The following is an 18,831-nucleotide window of genomic DNA, read 5'->3' as shown; positions in this document are numbered from 1 at the left end:
GACATGGACCACCTTTCAGACTCTCTGTCCATTTCCCAGCACATCAGGGACTCAGCGAACTTTCGTTGAGGGTAGAGATGAAGAGAAGGGCTGGTTTCTATTTGTCAGAAACAAATTCTGGGGCAGTACATTCGCTGCATCAGTCACCCTGACCGTGAGGGCCATGCACACAGAGGTGGGTTTTCCCTGGGGCAAGTGAAGCTCAGACTCAGGCCCCTCACTTTTTATGGCCCCTGCCAAGGCCCTGTACCTACTTATGCACTTGTAAGTTTGTAATAGTTTCTTCAAGAGGTTGCCCCAAATTGTACAAGCTTTGGGCCTTGCTAAATGCAGACCTGCCCTTATAGATGCACCTAGAAACACAGGGAAGGGAGGCTGTGAACCTGCTGGGATCCAATTGGCTGCAGATCCGGATTCCACTGAAAGTGGCTGCTGGGGGCCCACCCACTGTGGTTCTCTGCCTCAGTGTGGGCGGGGAAGACGGAGCACCTTGACAATGGCACCCTGCAGCACCCCCATCTGTGGGTGAGACAGTGAGAAAAGCGGGTGATATGGGTTGGCCTAGAACAGCTCCACTACAGCAAACAGGATCCCAAAGCCCCTGTCCAGGACCTTCCTGTCCCACCATATGCCCACCAGGACCAACAGCTGCCTTGTCATCTTGTTCCCTCCATGAAAAAGGAGGGGTTTGTCCACAATGCTTTCCATGCTCTGTGCCAACGGATGATACATCAAAACATCAGCCTTGTGGATTAGTACGGGCAGGAGAATGTGATGTGGTGTGCGGCACGGCATGGCATGATGTCTGGTGTATGGTGTGGTCTATAATAGAGTATGGTGTGGTATGGTGTGATATGTGAAATGACATGACATTCTTTTTTTGTTTGTTTGTTTTTTGCAGTACGCGGGCCTCTCACTGTTGTGGCCTCTCCCGCTGCGGAGCACAGGCTCCGGACGCGCAGGCTCAGCGGCCATGGCTCACGGGTCCAGCCACTCCGTGGCATGTGGGATCCTCCCGGACCGGGGCACGAACCTACGTCCCTTCCATCGGCAGGCGGACTCTCAACCACTGCGCCACCAGGGAAGCCCCGACATGACATTCTTGAACTCGGAGTTTTTAGGGTGTTGGTGATATCAGCCCACGTAGCCTTTCCTCTGGGATTCACCTCTGGTGCTCGTCGACCCTGGAATCCAGAGTGACAAGAGGGGTCTGCCTACACTGCCCACCCTGCCCCTGGGTCTTCTGTCAGATGGTGTTATGAGTTGGAATGTGTCCCCTCCAAAATTCCTCTGTGGAAGTTCTCATGTTACCCCAGGATCTCAGAATGTGACCTCCTTTAGTAGGAGGGTCTTTGCAGAGGTAGTCAAGTTAAAACAAGGACGTTATTTTAGAGTGGGCTTTAATCCAGTATGACTTGTGTCCTTATAAAATGGGGAAATGTGGACACACGTGCACCCAGAGAGAATGCTGGGTGAAGATGGAGGCAGAGAGAGAGAAAGCCAAAAGCCAGAAACACCAGAGGTTCCAGCAAAGTACCTGAAGCTGGGGGCAGGGCTGGACCAGATTCTCCTTTGTGACTCAGGAGGAGCCAACCCTGCTGATACCTTGCTCTCCAACATCTGGTCTCCAGGGCTGTGAGATGATGCATTTCTGCTGTTTAAGCCTCCCAGGTAGTGGAGATAGTTCTGGCAGCCCTAGGAAGCTAACACAGAGGGGAACAAAGTACACCAGGACGTTGGGCCCCAGCATCTCGGGTGAGGGGAGCATGGGGTCTGGGGCCCCTGTCAGCACTGCCTTCTACCCTGCTGAACCCACAAGCACCCAGGAGTCATTCAAATATCTTCCATGCCATCCCCACCTGTGTGTTCCCCGAGGGTGGCCCCTGGGATGCCCTGACCTAATGTCCTTTCTCCCAGCATTGGTTGAATGCTTCTTCTGGTCCAAGCCCCTGTGTTGGAAGTTATGAGTGCAAACTCTGTCCTCTCTCAGGGGTCAGGGAGAGGGATCAGTGTCTGGCTCGGGCCTGGGGGAGTACATGGTCCCCGCGGGGCTGAGGATGAGAGCCCAGCCCGTCAGGACTTAGAGCCTGAGCCAGGCAGCCTCAGCCTCTAACTGACCCTTGGCCTCTGCGCCCTGTGGGCAACAACACAGGCAGGCCCAGATTTTGTGCCTGTTGTGTCGGCACCGGGGCCTGCGGGGTGCAGTAATAAAAAAGCCCTGATTACATGCGGCCTGCTGGAAGCAGAGTCGGGCAGTGGCCGCCCTGCCTTTGAGCCCCGTCCTGGCATTTTGCTGCTCTCCTTTGCAGGAGAAAGGACTTAACACCAACACCAGGCTAAACATTCTCCTCCCGCAGCGCCGAATGCGGTGGCCTTGTCCCCGCGCACGCTCCACGTATAAAACCCAAGTTTCTCATCCTGGGTGCCAGCACTTCCATTCTCCTGCTCACGTTTTAAAGGCTCAACTACAGCATCAAACCGCACATGTACTGTTTCTGTGCACAAAGGAGGTAGTCTTACCAAAGCTGAGGACCTGAGGGCTGCCCTTCTCTCACTGTGAAATGCTTGACCAGCGCTTCGGCAAATGCTTGCCCCACTCACTCACTGGCCCGCTCACTCTGGGGCCAACGCCCTGGGCTGGGCCACAGACACCCGCCACCTGGGGCCACTGCACGTCCCTCCAGGAACCTGGGAGCAGAGTGGCAAAAGGCAGCATGACAGGCCTGGGGCGGGGGGCTTGAAGGACACTGTGGAGCCGGGGGTGGGGGACACACACAGTGGGGCTAAGGGTGGGGGGAGGGAACCACCTCCAGGGGTGCTATGGAATGAATTGTGTCCCCCCCGACAAATTAACCTGTTGAAGGCTTAACCCTCCGCATCTCAGAATGTGACTGTATTTGGAGATATGGTCTTTAAAGGGGTGATTAATTTAAAGTGAGGTCTTTAGCATGGCATCTGATCGAATCTGACTGGTGTCCTTACAAGAAGAGGAGATTCGGACACACAAAGGGACACTGGGTGCACAGGCAGAGGGATGACCACACGAGGACACAGCCATGAGAAGGTGGCCATCTGCCAGCCAAGGAGAGAGTCCTCAGGAGAAACTAACCTTGCCAGCATCTTCATCTTGGACTTCTGGCCTCCAGAGTGTGAGTAAATAAACGTCTGTTGTTTAAGCCATTCAGTGTGTGTTATTGGGTGTGGCAGCCTGAGCTGACTGTAGGAGCGGTGATCTTGGCAAGGTCTCCTGTGGTTCCAGGAGAGGCCAGGTTGGGGGAAGGGTCTGGCAGAAGGAAATCTCCCCCCACCCCACCTCTCTCCACACCTCAGTCACATGCGTAGACACAGGCCCTCCCTTGATGTCAAATGAACCAACGGTTCCTGCCCCTAAGAACTGGTCGCTTCTCCTTCTCACCCTGGACTTGCTGAGCAGCCTTCGTGCTCCCAGGAGCCAGCAACACCACCCGAGATCACCCCACTGTCACTCCCTGCTCACGCCACCCTGGACACTCCCCCAAGGTCACTGGGGAAAACGACTTTTTAGATATTTGTTTGTGCTCCTAGGGTGGCCTTGCAATTACAAAGTGGGATGCCCCCATCTAAACATGACCCCCAGCACCTCTCACTGAAACCTGTGTGTCCCTGAGCTTTGCTCTGGGAGCTGTGCCCACTTGCGACGGTCCTGCACCCACCTGGAAATGACTCCCGCCAGCTACACGCGGCCCACCTGTGATCAGGAGTTTGGACTCCTCAGGCAGACCCCCCCAAGGGTGAGCTGGTGGGAGCCCCGCAAACGCCCCTGTTGGGGCTGCCGTGGGGTGGCTGTACCAGGGAGCTGGTCCCACAAAAGTGAAATGATATGCGTGTGGCATCCGGTCCCCTAAAGCCTGCAGGAGTGGTCCCAGTCCCTGGGCTGTGCCTGGGCCTGGGGTCCGCGGCAGAGCAACCAACGCCCAGGGGAAGCGAGAGGGCAGAACCTTCTGGGAGCTTTACTAATAGCACAGAGTACTTATCTCTTTAGAAAAGAATATGTCGGTCCCCAGGAACTGGTGAACTCTTTTGAAGGGGAAGGGGGAAGTATCCACCAAAATGTGAAAGCCTGCAAAAATATCATCACACATGGAATCAGGGAGAATTGTAGAACTATGTTGGTTAACAGGAGAAGGATGTCAGAGCTATATGGGTAACTGAAAAAAGTTGGCTTCATCCAGGAGCTCATAATGCTGTTCGGGCAGATCGACGAACAAAAAGCTTGCATAAGCGTCGGACATTTCCCGAAGGATTCAGGAGCAAACTGGGGCAGAGTGGATACCTCTGGGAAGGGGTCCTTTCCAGTTTAAATCCTTCCTTGCCATTAATCATGGAATTTAAACGGCAAGGGACTTATCAGTTAAGTAACTCATATAGACCCTTGAACCCTGGACATCTTTCCAGGCTGCTATGTCTTTGCCCACAGCCTTAAGCTCGGCCACGGCAGGTTTGTTCTAGTTCCTGGATGATCTCGACCCATTGCCCACTCCCCACCCCCACCCCTGCCTATAACTGAGGCCTTCCAGGGGCCATGTCCACTGGGTCTGTACCACCCGCCTCATGGGCAGCATTGCCTCCCCAACAGAAGGCTCCCTCACAGCCACCCATTGGGCCCATGAGAGGATGAGGGGCCCCAGCTCAGAGTTCTCTCCACAGCTTCGCCTCCGCCGCTCCCAGGGGTCTCTCAGTCCCCTTTGCTTCCTTTCCTGTCTCATTCATAAGAGTCAGCCCTGCCCACACTATATCGCCATTGGCTCCAGGGACACTCTTAAATTCACCTTGCTCTTCCCCATTGCTTTCCCACCCATACCCAGCAAATGTGCTCAGTCCTTTGCAAATGTCAGACACTCAACAAATAGATGTTGAAAACAGCAGAATGGGTGACCGTGGCCCCCATTTGTCACCGTAAACCCTCAATCACGGCAGCCAGACCTCAGGCCTTACGTGATGGAGCTTCCTGCAGTTTACAAGGGACTGAGGGCCGCTAGGGCTTTTCCAGCTGTGGAAAATAAACACGCCCAAAGTCCCACAACCGCCACGTGGCCGGGCCAGCACTGAGCCCAGATCTCCCGGCACGGAGCAGGCAGTCTCGGGGAGAGGGCAGGGCCACCTGTCTTGTCCTGCGATACAGGGGCAGATGGGGGCCCAGATGGGCCATAGGGAGGACAAAAGCCACCCCGGGCTGCTCTCCCAATACAGGTGATCACCCCAGCTTCTGTGTAGGGGCTCAGCTCCAGCCTGGCTCCACAGGCTTGCCTTTAATCCTGATTCAGGACGCTCCCTAATGCAGGACACTTAAGCCCGGGGAATGGGGCAGGAGTAATAACATTTGAGCTTAGTGTGAAGTTAACTCCTTCCACTCTTTGGGGTCTGGAGATCGCGGAGAGCGTGGGTTTCTCAGGCACATGTAAGGGCATGAGCTCTCCCGGGCTCTGTGTTTGCAGTAGGTTCCCACCCAGCCTGCTCCCACCCGGGGAGGAGCCCTCCTCCCCGCAACCTTGACCTTTCTTTGGGTGCTGCTATGAGGAGACATTTTTCTTCATTGGCCCCAAACAGCAAAGCCTTTCTGTGTCCTGATAAACCAGGGGGCGCACTTCTAAGAGGCAGACGAGTCTATAGAAAGAGGGGGAAGGAAGGAGAGAGACGGAGAGGCAGAAAGAGAAAACAACAGAGAGATAGAAGGACAGAGAGAGGAAGAGATTTACACACACAGTCAGGGCAAACATAATGTTCTTAGTGAAAACCAGAGGCTCCTGCAGCCCTGACACCCAGACTTGATGAATAGATGAAGATACAGCTGAGTGCCAGGCCCACCTAAAGCAGACATTACTGATCCATTGCAGAGTTCTTTATTCCTGGCTTGTTTCAGGTGTCTTCCAACCCAGAGACCCGGCAACCACAACCATATATATTTGGCAAGAAACTCTATCAGAGCAGTCATTTTATTCTGTATTCGGTAAATATTTATTTGTTTTGGAGGTGGGGGGAAAGTCTGTGAATGGGAGTCTTTTTTTCTTTTAATTGAAGTATAGTTGGTTTACTATAGGATGTGTTAATTTCTGGTGTACAGCAAAGCAATTCAGTTATATGTACCTATATATTCTTTTTCATATTCTTTTCCATTATAGGTTATTACAAGATACTGAATATAGTTCCCTGTGCTATACAGTAGGACCTTGTTATCTATTTTATATATAGTAGTTTGTATTTGTTAATCCCAAACTCCTAATTTATCCCTCCCTCCCTTTCCACTTTGGTAACCATAAGCTTGTTTTCTATGTCTGTGAGTCTGTTTCTGTTTTGTAAATAAGTTCATTTGTATCATTTTTTTTTTAGATTCCACATGTAAGTGATATCGTGTGATATTTGTCTTCTTCTGACTTACTTCATTTAGCATGATCATCTCTAGGCCCATCCATGTTGCTGCAAATGGCATTATTTCATTCTTTTTTATGGCTGTGTAGTATTCCATTGTATATATGTACCACATCTTCTTTATCCATTTATCTGTTGATGGACATTTAGGCTGTTTCCATATCTTGGCTATTGTAAATAATGCTTCTATGAACATTGGGGTCCATGCATCTTTTTGAATTAGTTTTCTCTGGGTATATGCCCAAGAGTGAGATTGCTGGAAAATACAGCAACTCTAGTTTTAGTTTCTTCAGGAACCTCCACACTGTTCTCCATAGTGGCTGTATCAATTTACATTCCCACCAACAGTGCAGGAGGGTTCCCTTTTCTCCACACCCTCTCCAGCATTTATTGTTTGTAGACTCTTTAATGATGGCCTTTCTTACTGCTGTGAGGTGAGACCTCATTGTGGTTTGGATTTACATTTCTCTAATAATTAGTGATGTTGAGCATCTTTTCATGTGCCTGTTGGCATTCTGTAGGTCTTCTTTGGAGAAATGTCTATTTAGGTTTTCTTCATTCCTGGTAAGTATTTACATTTACTGCCCCACTGGCAGAAGGTAAGCTCTTTCGGGGTGGGGATCTTGTCTTTAGGAATGAAACTGAGCTAGAAGTTTCTAAACAGTGGATGACGTCAATCATTAGGGCTCATTCTTTCTGAATCAGCCCCTCCTGACCCCACTCCAAGTTCAGCAGCTCTGCCCACAGAAGTCCTGGAGCTGAAAGATGGACCGCCCCCCCCTTGCCTGCAACCACCAACGAAATATCCAGATTTCCTTCATCAGTGACTCATGGCAAAATCTCCCCAGTGAGTTGGGGTGAGAGCCTCCCAGTGTCACCGGGAGACAGGTTTGCAGGCAGGGAAAGTGTCAGAGGGGGAAGGAGGGAGGGAAAAACTCATGTTTCCACAGATGCTGCTGTGGGATAGGTCCTTCTGTACCAAGTACAGGTTTGATTCTCTTCAGACCAGTGTTAGCGTAAAATAACTTTATTGTTGAATGCTAAGAGTCTAAAGGTAGTAGGATTGTATCTGGTATGTGTGTTAAATCATTAATAATCAGAGCTTTTGATTAACCAGAACGCACAATTGGGATGGATAGTGAGGATTGATTCGGCAACTATGCCTCTAACTGCCCCTGAGAACTTCAAAATCGTCCGTCCCCTTTTTTTTTTTTGCGGTACGCGGGCCTCTCACTGTTGTGGCTTTTCCCGTTGCGGAGCACAGGCTCCGGACGCGCAGGCTCAGCGGCCATGGCTCACGGGCACAGCCGCTCCGCGGCGTGTGGGATCTTCCCGGACCGGGGCATGAACCCACGTCCCCTGAATCGGCAGGCGGACTCTCAACCACTGCGCCACCAGGGAAGCCCTCGTCTATCCCCTTTAACCACCAGACAAGGTCCCTTACCCCAGGTGGCCTCCATTCAGATTCCTTCTGCCTCAAGCCTGGTTTTTTCCCCCCATTCCATCTCAGCTGAGAACTCAAATAGCACCTGCCATATGAGTAAACACAGGGTATTGCAGCCATCAAGCCATCACATTATAGCCACCCGGAAGGTGAACCTTGAGGGAGCTCAGGATGGAAATAGGATGCCCACCATCTAGCAGTCAGACACTACAATCACCCCCAACGGTGCACCCTGAGGGGCTTCAGGATGAGAAAACGCAGGATACTGGCCCCAGATAGCTGAGGCGCACATCAAAGGAATGATTTCAGTGAGCCCAGACTCTTGCATCTTCCCATACATAGAAAACCCCTAAATTCCTTAACTTGAGATGTCTGGTTTTCTTTCATTAACAGTAATCTTTTGATGTTCCAACTACCTGATTCTGTTGCAAAAACTCCTATATATCCTGGTTCCCCCACTTTGGAACAGTTTCTCAGAGTTATCTGAGATGCTGTGTCCTGGGCTTAAGTCCTCAGATTTGTCCACCAAATAAAACTTAACTCTCAACTTTCAGGTTGTGCATTTTTTTTCAGTCAACACAGCTTAGGGATAAACTGTTATTTTTAACTCTAAATAAACATGTTACACATCATCCCCTTTTCTTATCTGCCTGAGCTCACCTAGAACAAACATGATTAGGAGTCATTTCTGTCTTTACCTCCTTGATTGTAGGGCTGGGATGCGGGCGTTGCTTCCTGATGCCACAGACAAATCGGACAGTTGCCTCTCTCTTCAGCCAGCCTTTGGGAAACTCCACCCAAACTCCACGTCTTTGCTGCTCCAGGGTTACTTGGAACATTCCGGGGTATCACTGAGCTATTCAAACTCAGCAGCCTGCCCACAGCCCCTACCTCTTCACTATCCCAGCCTTCTATTTTGCAAACAACACAAGGGAAAGATGTCAGCGGGTCAGTGTTGACACTTTGGAGACCAGTCGTGGAGAACAGGCTGCAGCCAATGCTGTGCTCGACGGCTCCAAAGTAGGATGTGCAGGACCCGGCAGGCGGCCGCCCTCACTGCCCCTTCATAAAGAGTGTGACTGTCCCTCATAAAGATGCCCATCCTCTTATCCAGACACACTGTTCCAGATACCATGACCTAGCCTACGCGTGTCCAGCTGGCCGAGCTGAAAGCCGGCAGCTGCCCCCTGACCGCCTGGGCTGGGAAAGGGAGGGTCCAACCCCTCGGCCTCCTGAGCAGGGACCAGAGCCTCCAGGAGGCCACCCTTCTCAACACATGGATGGGAGTGGATAGAGAACAAAACCCCACAATTGTCCCCCCATGGCTGCTGAGTGTCACTTCCACGTCCCCGGAACTTCACCAGCCTGGGGAGGTATAAATTGGGAGTTTGGGTTTAGAAGATACAAACTACTATATATAAAATAAACAACAAGGACTTACTGTATAGCCCAGGGAACAACTATATTCAATAGCTTGTAATGACCTATAATGGAAAAGAATCTGAAAAAGAATATGTGTGTGTTTGTGTGTGTGTGTGCGCGTGTGTGTGCGTGTAGAACTGAATCCCTTTGCTGTACACCTGAAACGAATACAACTTTGTAACTCAAATATACTTCAATTAAAAAAACCAAAGAAACATGAAAAAAACGAGACCCAAATGTTAAACCAAAGGCAAGGATGTGGGGTCCGGAGAAACAAATCACGGGTCATGTGATGGACAGATTCTGACGGACAGTCCCCTCACTGCTCAGACCTGTGGGGCTGTCAGTCAGGATGCTTCCCTGAGCAGCGGCCCCTTCGTCCACATGGGGATTCCAGGCTCAGAGGCCACGGTCTGGCTGCTGTGCCAAGGACAAGGCGAGGAAGAGAGATGGGGAGAGAAGATGTGATCAGGGGAGTGTGGAGGCTCCTCCTCCATCGTCCTTCTCGCCTGCTTCCTTCAACTAGAAGAAATGTGCCACACGCAGGGCGCACCCCTTCCTTTTCCTTGAAAGCAAGAGAAACTGCCATTTAAGCAAAAGCGGAAGCAGCCAGGCATCTTGGAGCAGGTTTTGTTTGTTCTTCAGACACTCTGCTCAGTAGCGGCCCTGGAAGGAAGTTGAACAAAGGCGGTGCCGTCACAGAGGAGGAAGGCTTCGGGAAAGGTGGGCGGCAAATTGGATGGGGGCCGAGAAGGACATGGGAGAAAACAGACTTTAAACCCTGACCCCTTCTCTCAAAAAAGAAAAGTACGTTAAAAAAAAGTGCAATGTATAATTCTATACGTATATAATTATTTTTCATGACATAAATAATACCGTAACATGCTCTATTTGTATAAAATCAAGCAACACACAAAAAAGCAAAAATCCACCTTAACTATCCTCCCCACGTGGGTGCCCCAGTCCCCCTCCCTGGACCTGCTCCTCTCAGCTGCTTTTTGGCCTCTTGCTGTACATTCAGGGCCGACAGACGGTGTGTAAACACATGGGAGGGTGCCGTCTGGGAAGACAGTATCAAACACTTGTCCTGTATCCACTTAAAACTGTAGCTGGGATGACTTTCCATAGCCCCACCTCACTCTGCAGTACCTGCCTACTATCTCAGAGTATGGATGTACCATCATCTACTTACCAACCCCCTACCAATAAACACCTAAGTAGTTTGCAGGTTCAGTGAGAACCAGCAATGTTTCAATGAGAATTTTACTCACAGCTTTGTGTCCACGTGTGCACGTCTCTTGGTGGTAGATGGCCAAGAAGTGGATTTTGAATATTCATAAAAGCAGCCATTTGCTTTCCGTACCAAGTAAATTTCTTTGCCCATTTAAGTTTTTTTCTTCTCCAGAATTTTTTTTTTTTTCGGTACGTGGGCCTCTCACTGTTGTGGCCTCTCCCGTTGCAAAGCACAGGCTCCGGACGCGCAGGCTTAGCGGCCATGGCTCACGGGCCAAGCCGCTCCGCGGCATGTGGGATCCTCCCAGATCAGGGCACGAACCCGTGTCCCCTGCATCGGCAGGCGGACTCTCAACCACTGCGCCACCAGGGAAGCCCTCCAGAAATTTTATAAAAGAAAATAAGCAGCACCTGAAATCTCAACACTCTGAGATAATAAACATTACCATTTTTTATACATACACACGCGCACACACAAAGACACCCACATTTACATGAGTGGGCCTCACCAGCATGCATTATTATAAAAAACTTAAGTACTCTTTGAATGCAGTCATTCTCCTTTTGACTTTCTCTCTCTTTCAACTCCCCACCTCCCTCAGGCACTGATCTTTTTAATCTAATATGGACTTCTGGTTAAACATGGTGGACTGAAAATATGCATTAACCCCTGCTCCCTCCCCAAACCCCACTAAAATGACAGTAAATGGATGACAAAGGCATTATCCCTAAAAGACAAAGAGATCAGCAGAATACCGGACAGCACTCGAGAAATGCCCAGGACATTTGGGAAGCTGGAAAGCAGCTGGGTTGACCGCTATCCTTGATTCAGCAGGGCTGGGGGAGCTGAAACCTAGCTGTCTTCAGTGGGAAGCCCACAGCTGATCTGCCCCTGATGACCCCAGACATTTCAATATTGAGGGGCATCTGAAATCCTTTGGGAAAGTATGAAATCAGAAGCAGTTGTAAGTCAGCCCAATAAGCAATTTAATCTCCAGGTGGTCTCCTTCACCCCTCAAGTGACTTCCCTCCCCTCTCCTGGTAGGAGATGAAGTTGCTGTCTGCTGGGGTTGAATCATAAGGCCCGTAGATGTGGGAACCCCATGCACAGCCCAGGGAATGAATTCCACTCTGGACACAGGGCACAAGTGGACGGGAAATGCTTGGGACCACTCCTCCCTGGGAAACTCAACAGCCAAGCTTATCCTCCCAAGTCAGAGGCTGGGGTGTTTCTCTCTGCAAGAATTACTTTACAGAAAAGATACACAGATGCTGGTGTTACCAAGGCTGTTGCCCCAGAATCACACCCCTGCCTTCCCTCAGATGGAAACCAATTACTCTTATCTAAGTTTTGGGAGAAAGCTACAAAAAGATAAAAACAAGAACCGGTTAGAACCAACTAGGCCCAAGATAGAAGGAGACTTGACATCCAGTGGACCTTGAGCCTCATTACATGTGCATTGTAATTCATTAGCTAAATGATACACCCATCAGCCCTTGACAGTTGACAGTTGCCATGACAACAACCAGAAACTCCCCTACAAGGGAAGTTGCCTCAGTTCCGGGACCAAACCACAACCCTGTTCTCAGATAACTCATGAATATTCCTCAAACTCTTTCCAAATCCCTCCCTTTTACCTCAACCCTCCTATAGATTCGATGTCTCCCACCCACCCCCCCTCCCCCCGAATTGGGTTGAGCTGTTGATTTGCGAACTAGGTTCCCGCTTCTCCATCCTTTGACCATTGAATAAAGCTTGTGCCATTCCAGTCTCAGCATCAGTTTCAGCACTGGCTGCATGAATCTGATCAGAAAAAGATGACGAGGGATCTTGGCCCGGCCTAGGATCCCGGTGTGGGTTCAGTCGACCAATTCAGTAACACTAGCAAGTCCCAAATACCAGGTCCACGCCAGCCCCCTCTTCAATGAACTCAGCAGTCAGGCACGCTCTCCAAGCTCTTATTCCTAAAAAGAACATTTGAGAAGAGCCCATCACAGGAAAAACAGAAACCAAACCAAATCAAATGAAAAAGAACTCAGAAGAAACAGAAGCAAGGCAAGGAGCAGAAGAAAAAAAAAAAAATTCTTTTAATACAATACCTTCAGAGAGACAAGTGAGTATTGCATCTGTGGTACCAGATGTTATTTTTTAAATGTAATCTATTTATTTATTTTTGGCCCCGCTGCATGGTTTGTGGGATCTTAGTTCCCTGACCAGGGATCAAAGCCCTCTGCAGTGGAAGCATGGAGTCCTAACCACTGGGCCACCAAGGAATTCCCCAAAAATGTAATTTAGGGAGTGAACAATAGCTCTTGGAAATTAATAATTCAATAGCTAAATTCAATTTTAAGGATGGCAGGAAAAGCTGGAGACATTTCCAGAAGATAGGATCGAAAGACAAAATGAAGGACGTTAGGAGATAAAAAGATTAAAAAAAAAAAAATCAGAGCATCAGTCTAGAAGGCCCAACATCTGAAGAATAGGAGTTCCAGAAAGAAAAAGCAGAGAAAATGAGGGAATGGGGGGGGGGCGGTGGGAATTTAAGAAATAATAATTGTGTGGCTGGACCACACTGGCTGCATTTTGCCACCTCCCCTTTCTGCATGATTGAGCTTTAGCCCTTTAGCCTACTCACAAGGAATGCACCCAAACCAGATAAGTTCCCTGTCAACTTGTACCCTTGCCTCCATGTGATATGAAATTGAAGAACGCCTTTTTGCTGATGCAGGGATGGTTAATGCTGCTTAAGGAATAATGGTCAAGAGACCCCGGGGGTAGGTAAAAATCCCGGCTCCTTTCGGACTAGATGTGCTTCTCCCTTAGTAGTCAGATTCTGTATTTAGCTTTGGCCCCTTTAAATTCCCCTGTACCCCTTTCCATGGTGCATTGTGTAACAGGGAATGCTTCCAGATCCCTGTCTGCCCATCCTACCTGTATGTAAATTACCTGCAATAAACTCCATAATTGTGCTTATGGAGTGCCTGCTTTTTTTTTTTGGCTGCCTTGGGTCTTCGTTGCTGCACGCGGGCTTTCTCTAGTTGTGGTGAGCGGGTGCTGCTCTTCATTGCAGACCACGGGCTTCTCATTGTGGTGGCTTCTCTTGTTGCAGAGCACGGGCTCTAGGTGTGCGGGTTTCAGTAGTTGTGGCGCGTGGGCTCAGTAGTTGTGGCTCGCAGGCTCTAGAGCGCAGGCTCAGTAGTTGCGGCGCACGGGCTTAGTTGCTACGAGGCACGTGGGATCTTCCCGGACCAGGACTCGAACCTGTGTCCCCTGCATTGGCAGGTGGATTCTTAACCACTGCACCACCATGGAAGTCTCGTCTGCTTTGTTTTTTGGTCTCAAAGTTCTTTCTCAGTTCTGAGGATATTATTCAATATCCTTTGAACAATAACGTTTCCTAGAACTGAATAACATGATTTTCCAGATTGAATGAACCCATTAAGTTCCCTCCATAATATTTTTTTAAAATACCATACCAAGGTACATCGTACTGAGATTTCAGTACACAGGAGATAAAGCAATAACCTCCAAATAGGAAAAAGAAAATCACATTCAAAAGATCATGAATCAAAATGGCAAGGCACTTCTCAACAGAACATTGGGAGCTAAATATAATGGAGCAATGCTCTCAGTATTTTGAGGAAAATGATTTCCAGGCTAACATTTTTATACCCAGCCACAGTATCAATCAGATATGAAGGTAGAATAAAAACATTTTCAGTTACACAATATCTCAAAAAAATCATACCTCATATATCCTTTAACAAAAAGCTATTGAGCACCAAGTGAGGAGGCAAACCAAGAAAGAGGAAAACATGGGCTCTAGGAAGCAGGATCTCACACAGGAACAAAGCAAAGGGACAGAGCGCCTGAGTGCCAGCCCAGAATGAACAGGCAATTGACACAGGATGTACATAAAAGGCCGTGTCGCCAGGTTAACAGGGGAGAAAGCGCATACCCAGGGCTCAGAGGAAGGAACTATGACCCAAGGGGCTGGGCCTTTGTTCTGATCTTGCTTCCAGACTCTGGAGTTTGGGTTCCGCCCTCTGGAGGGTCAGCCTGCAGCTGTGGGCTGTCTGCCCCGCTTTGCCCATTTCTGCTCTGCCCACCCAAATCCCTCCCGTGTGACCACCCTTTGCAGCCATCACTTTCTCAAAGTGGATTTACTTTCAATCGCCATTTGCTAAATCTGCCCCCTCTAAACCTTCGGGGGATGTAGGGATTAAGCCTGATTACAGATGTTATAGAAGGGCCCGCCTGGGAGCACCGGAGCGGGAGTGGCTGGAACTGGCACCCGCTCCGCCTGGGCTGACACAGCTGCCCCGCGGGGGCTCCAGGCTCTGGACCCCTTTGCCCGGCCCCTCAGGGCCACCACGGGGGCTGTGCCTCCACCCATCCAGGGATGCGGGAGGCATGCTCATGGGTTCCTTGAGGAAGATGAGCAGCTCCTTCAAAAGGGGTTCACTCAAGAGCTCCACGTCGGGGTCACAGAAGGTGAGTGAGCCGGAGGGCAGCCTGCGCGCAGGGGGACCACATGATGGGGGATGCGGGTCTCCCACTGTACCGCTTCGCAGCGCCCAGAGGGGGTGGGGATGGGGGTCCACATCCAGAGCTCCTGCATCAGGACCACTTCTCGGGAGGGGGCCTCACACTTCCTGCTACTGTACCCGACACCCATACCCTCTAAGCCTGCCCCACCTTGCACACGCTCCCCACGGCACACGGGGAGACGCTGGGAGTGTGAGCCGTGCAAGTGTGGAGTCTCACACGGTGATGCTGGCCCCTTAGCTCTTGGTGTCATGCCTCCCATTTCACCTTCATTCCTCATCACATGTTTGTGCGAGAATCATGTGGACTTGGGGAACCCTCAAGTGACCATCAGAGACACCTCAGAGGCCCCGGGAAGAGCCAGGTGGCTCCCAGGACTCAGAGCAAGCTGAGGGGAAGGGGCTGTGAAGCCCCCACCCCTGGGCCCTGGACAGGGCCTTGCAAAGAGGTGAACACCTATGTGTGCTTTTCCCAGGTGGCCGGACTGGGGGCCCTGGGCACCCAGGGCTGCCTTAAATGACCCTCTGAGTGCAGGGGGCCTGGACAGGCCACCACCTCCCCCTGCTGCCCTGACTACCACTCAGAGGGGTGGTGAGATCCAGCCAGGGGCCCAGCCTGGGCCACCCTGGAGGCCTCTGGACACCTCCTGATCTCCCCAGGCTCAGGGGGGATCTCTGCTTCTTCTGGGGGGTGCCCACTGAGGGCAGAGGTAGGGGAGGCAGCGGAGGTGCTCGAAGTGCACAAGCAGGGGCACACCCTGTGTGGGCGGAGGGGACAAACTTCTCCCACGAGCTCTCACTAGCACCACGTGCAGGTGGTGCTCCAGGAGCTGGGACCCGAGCCGGGAAAGGTCGCTCACCTGGGCTGGAAGCAGAGGGGTCACCACACAGCTCACCAGGCTTCAGAGTCCCAGCTGTAACTGGGTGGGCAGGTGTGGGCAGGTCTCTCACATCCCATGAGCCTGAAAATACAAACGGAACAAATGAAAGGCTTTCTTTTTTTAAAAAAGAGTTAAAACTGCTTCAGAAATAGGAAGGACCCATCCTTGGGGGGCTCCGTGGGGCATCTATCTGCTTTTGTGCATGTATGAGTCAGCGTTCTTTTTAGGGACAGCGCACACCCATGTCTTGTGCAAATCAAAATCTGCAAGCCCACTGCAGCACTTGGCAGGAGCCAGAGACTCAGGTGCAGCCCGGGCCACATGACCCCCTCCTCCCTGAACCAACCCGTCCACACAGCTCTTGATGATAAAGTCTGAAAAGGAACAGACTTTTGTTTTTCTTGAAAGTGACGTCTCCTGTTGACCTGTGCCAGGTGTTCTGCCTCATGCTGGTGATGGGATGGGAGCTGGGGAGGCCCCAAGTTGTAATAGGCGGGTTCTGGGCACAGGAATTCGACAAGATGGGAGGAGGGGGAAGCACTTAAATGTTGCTCAAGACTGAAAAACAGCACCTCACTTATACACACACACTCACGACCTTTGCTGCAGGACTACACACTGCCAGTTACAAGTCTAAGAACAAAGATCTCCGCCACGGCCCCCCATCCCACTTCCGAGGAGACAAACTCCTAGAAAAGCAGAGAAAGTCTTAATGGCATCCTTTGCCCTGTTTATAACAGCCCTCAAGCTGAGGAATAAAATTGCTGATAGCAAAGTGAATGACGACACCTATGGCTTTGAAGGAAGCTGCTCTTTAAGGCGGGGCCAGGAAACAGCCACAAAGTCACACAGGCAGAAAGTGGACGGTGCTCATTCTGCTCACTCACATACTTGGCCCTACTCTGACATCACTAGCTTGGTGCCGGTTCCCTATTTCCTAACCAAAAGCCACATCCCTCTGCCCAGTGTTCACTGAAACACACTAGCTGTCCCCGTGGGAAAAAAACCAACACAAGGTACAGCGTGTACAAGCCTCCCTGGGGTCATCTCGGCCGGACCTCTCATTGTCAAAGGCAGATCTGGCCCTTAGTCCACGTCTGGGCAGCTCTTCCCGCCTCTGAGGCTCTTCCTTTGCTCTTAGACAGACAGGGATGGCCAGCATGCAGTTCTGGGGCCATGAACAAAACCCAGTGGACTTTGGAGCCCCTGAAGCTCCATCCTCAGAAGGTCCCTCTTCCAGAAAAAGCCTCGAGTATTTATGTGGGAGATAGAAAATGTGCCTGTGATTCTTTGTCTTCACTTTGATCCCTGTCTACATTTTATTTAGCTAAAAGATGCAGACAACGTTTAGAGTCCACAGCCAAGGTCCTAAAGACAACTAAATAATAGTACAGCCCAGCAATTATACCCTAGAGTCGACCTCGAAAAATTGTGGCTCACGTACTCATGGAAACGTACCCAAATGCTCGTGTCAGCATCACGTACTGCAGAAAATCAGAGAGAACCAAACAATCCATCTAGGAGAGTGAGGATCAGCCTCTGTTTATTCAAACAATGGAATACTCTACAACTCTTGAAATGAATAAGCAAGCCACTTGTCTTGACCTGGATGCATTGAAATAAAAAAGCAAACCCCGAAAGCGCAATCTTTACAGAAATTCTAGAACACAGGAAAATTCCACATAAATACATATATTTCTTCAGGGTGGAGGTGGTTAGCTGTATCTGTAATGTACTGTCTCTCTCCCCCTCCTTCCTTCCCTCCGTCCTTTTAAAGCGAAAAAAAAAAAATATGAAGCACATATGGAAAGTCAAAGCATCTGTAACAGGGCTGTGGGTCCTCACTTATCTGTTGTATTAGTCATGTCTCTGATTTTGAAATCAAAGGCATGTTTTCATGACTTTTAAAAAACTGTTCTAATACTTTTAAAGGAGGCCACGGGGAGAGTGAGGGTAAACCCAAGTGTCCTGACCTGGGGCTGCCCCAGCTGACCCCACAGTGGATGAATTCTGAGTGAGGACAGAGCACATTACAAAGTCAGGCTGAGAAGGGACTCCTGTAAACTCGCCCTGAGTTTTCTGAGCTTCCTTCTTCCGGTCAGTGTGCTTTGCTGGGCCCCTAGCTTCAGGCTGGGGTCACGGCCATCGGTGTCACCTCCTGCAGCCCCGCCACCCCTCCCCTCGGAGCAGCAGTGGCAGGAGATGTGTGTCCAGGTCAGGGACAGGGCTCCTACCTCAATAACCTTTGGCACTAGGACCAGATCCAGCTCCCCATGGGGTCGTGCCAACCCCACTTCTCAGAGGGCCTTGCTGGAACCTAGGGTGTCATGTACACCCACATAGCCTGCATTTGGAATCCACTTGAATGCAGAATTCCACACGTAAATCCAAAACAATCCCCATTCTGGAGCGGGAGGGGACCCCGGCTCCCCACTCCTTGGTAAAGGCCCTGAAGGTACCAGACCCATCCCAAACTCACCCGTCCCTCTACGGCTTCCCCGTCACACGCAGAACAAAAACTGAAATCTGAGGGTGGTGAATGGCCACTTGTGGTCTTGTTAAATTTTCAATCCATTATAGACCGGTACCTTCATAGAATGCAATAAAAATGAATTACTAAAAAATGAAATTTTACAAAGACATACAAAACTGAAGCCTTAAGGTTTGTAAAAAAGTTATTAAATTTAACAAACGTCCATTGACTCCTTCAAATTGCTGACCGACGCTGCTCTCGCCTTCTGCCCTAATTGTCTGCAGCCCATGCTGGGCGCACATTTTGAGTCCAAGTGTCCAGGAGACCACACGTTCCATTTAATCCCCGCTCCCACCCCGGGGAGCAGGGACTTTGGTCCCCTTTCAGGCTGAGAAAGAGTCGCAGAGCGGAGCCGAGCCAGGGGA

The sequence above is a fragment of the Monodon monoceros genome, unplaced genomic scaffold, assembly GCF_005190385.1.
Source record: "Monodon monoceros isolate NGI ecotype Baffin Bay Population unplaced genomic scaffold, NGI_Narwhal_1 Super_Scaffold_21, whole genome shotgun sequence".
Lineage (NCBI taxonomy): Eukaryota > Metazoa > Chordata > Mammalia > Artiodactyla > Monodontidae > Monodon > Monodon monoceros.
Note: the sequence above shows the minus strand (reverse complement) of the source record.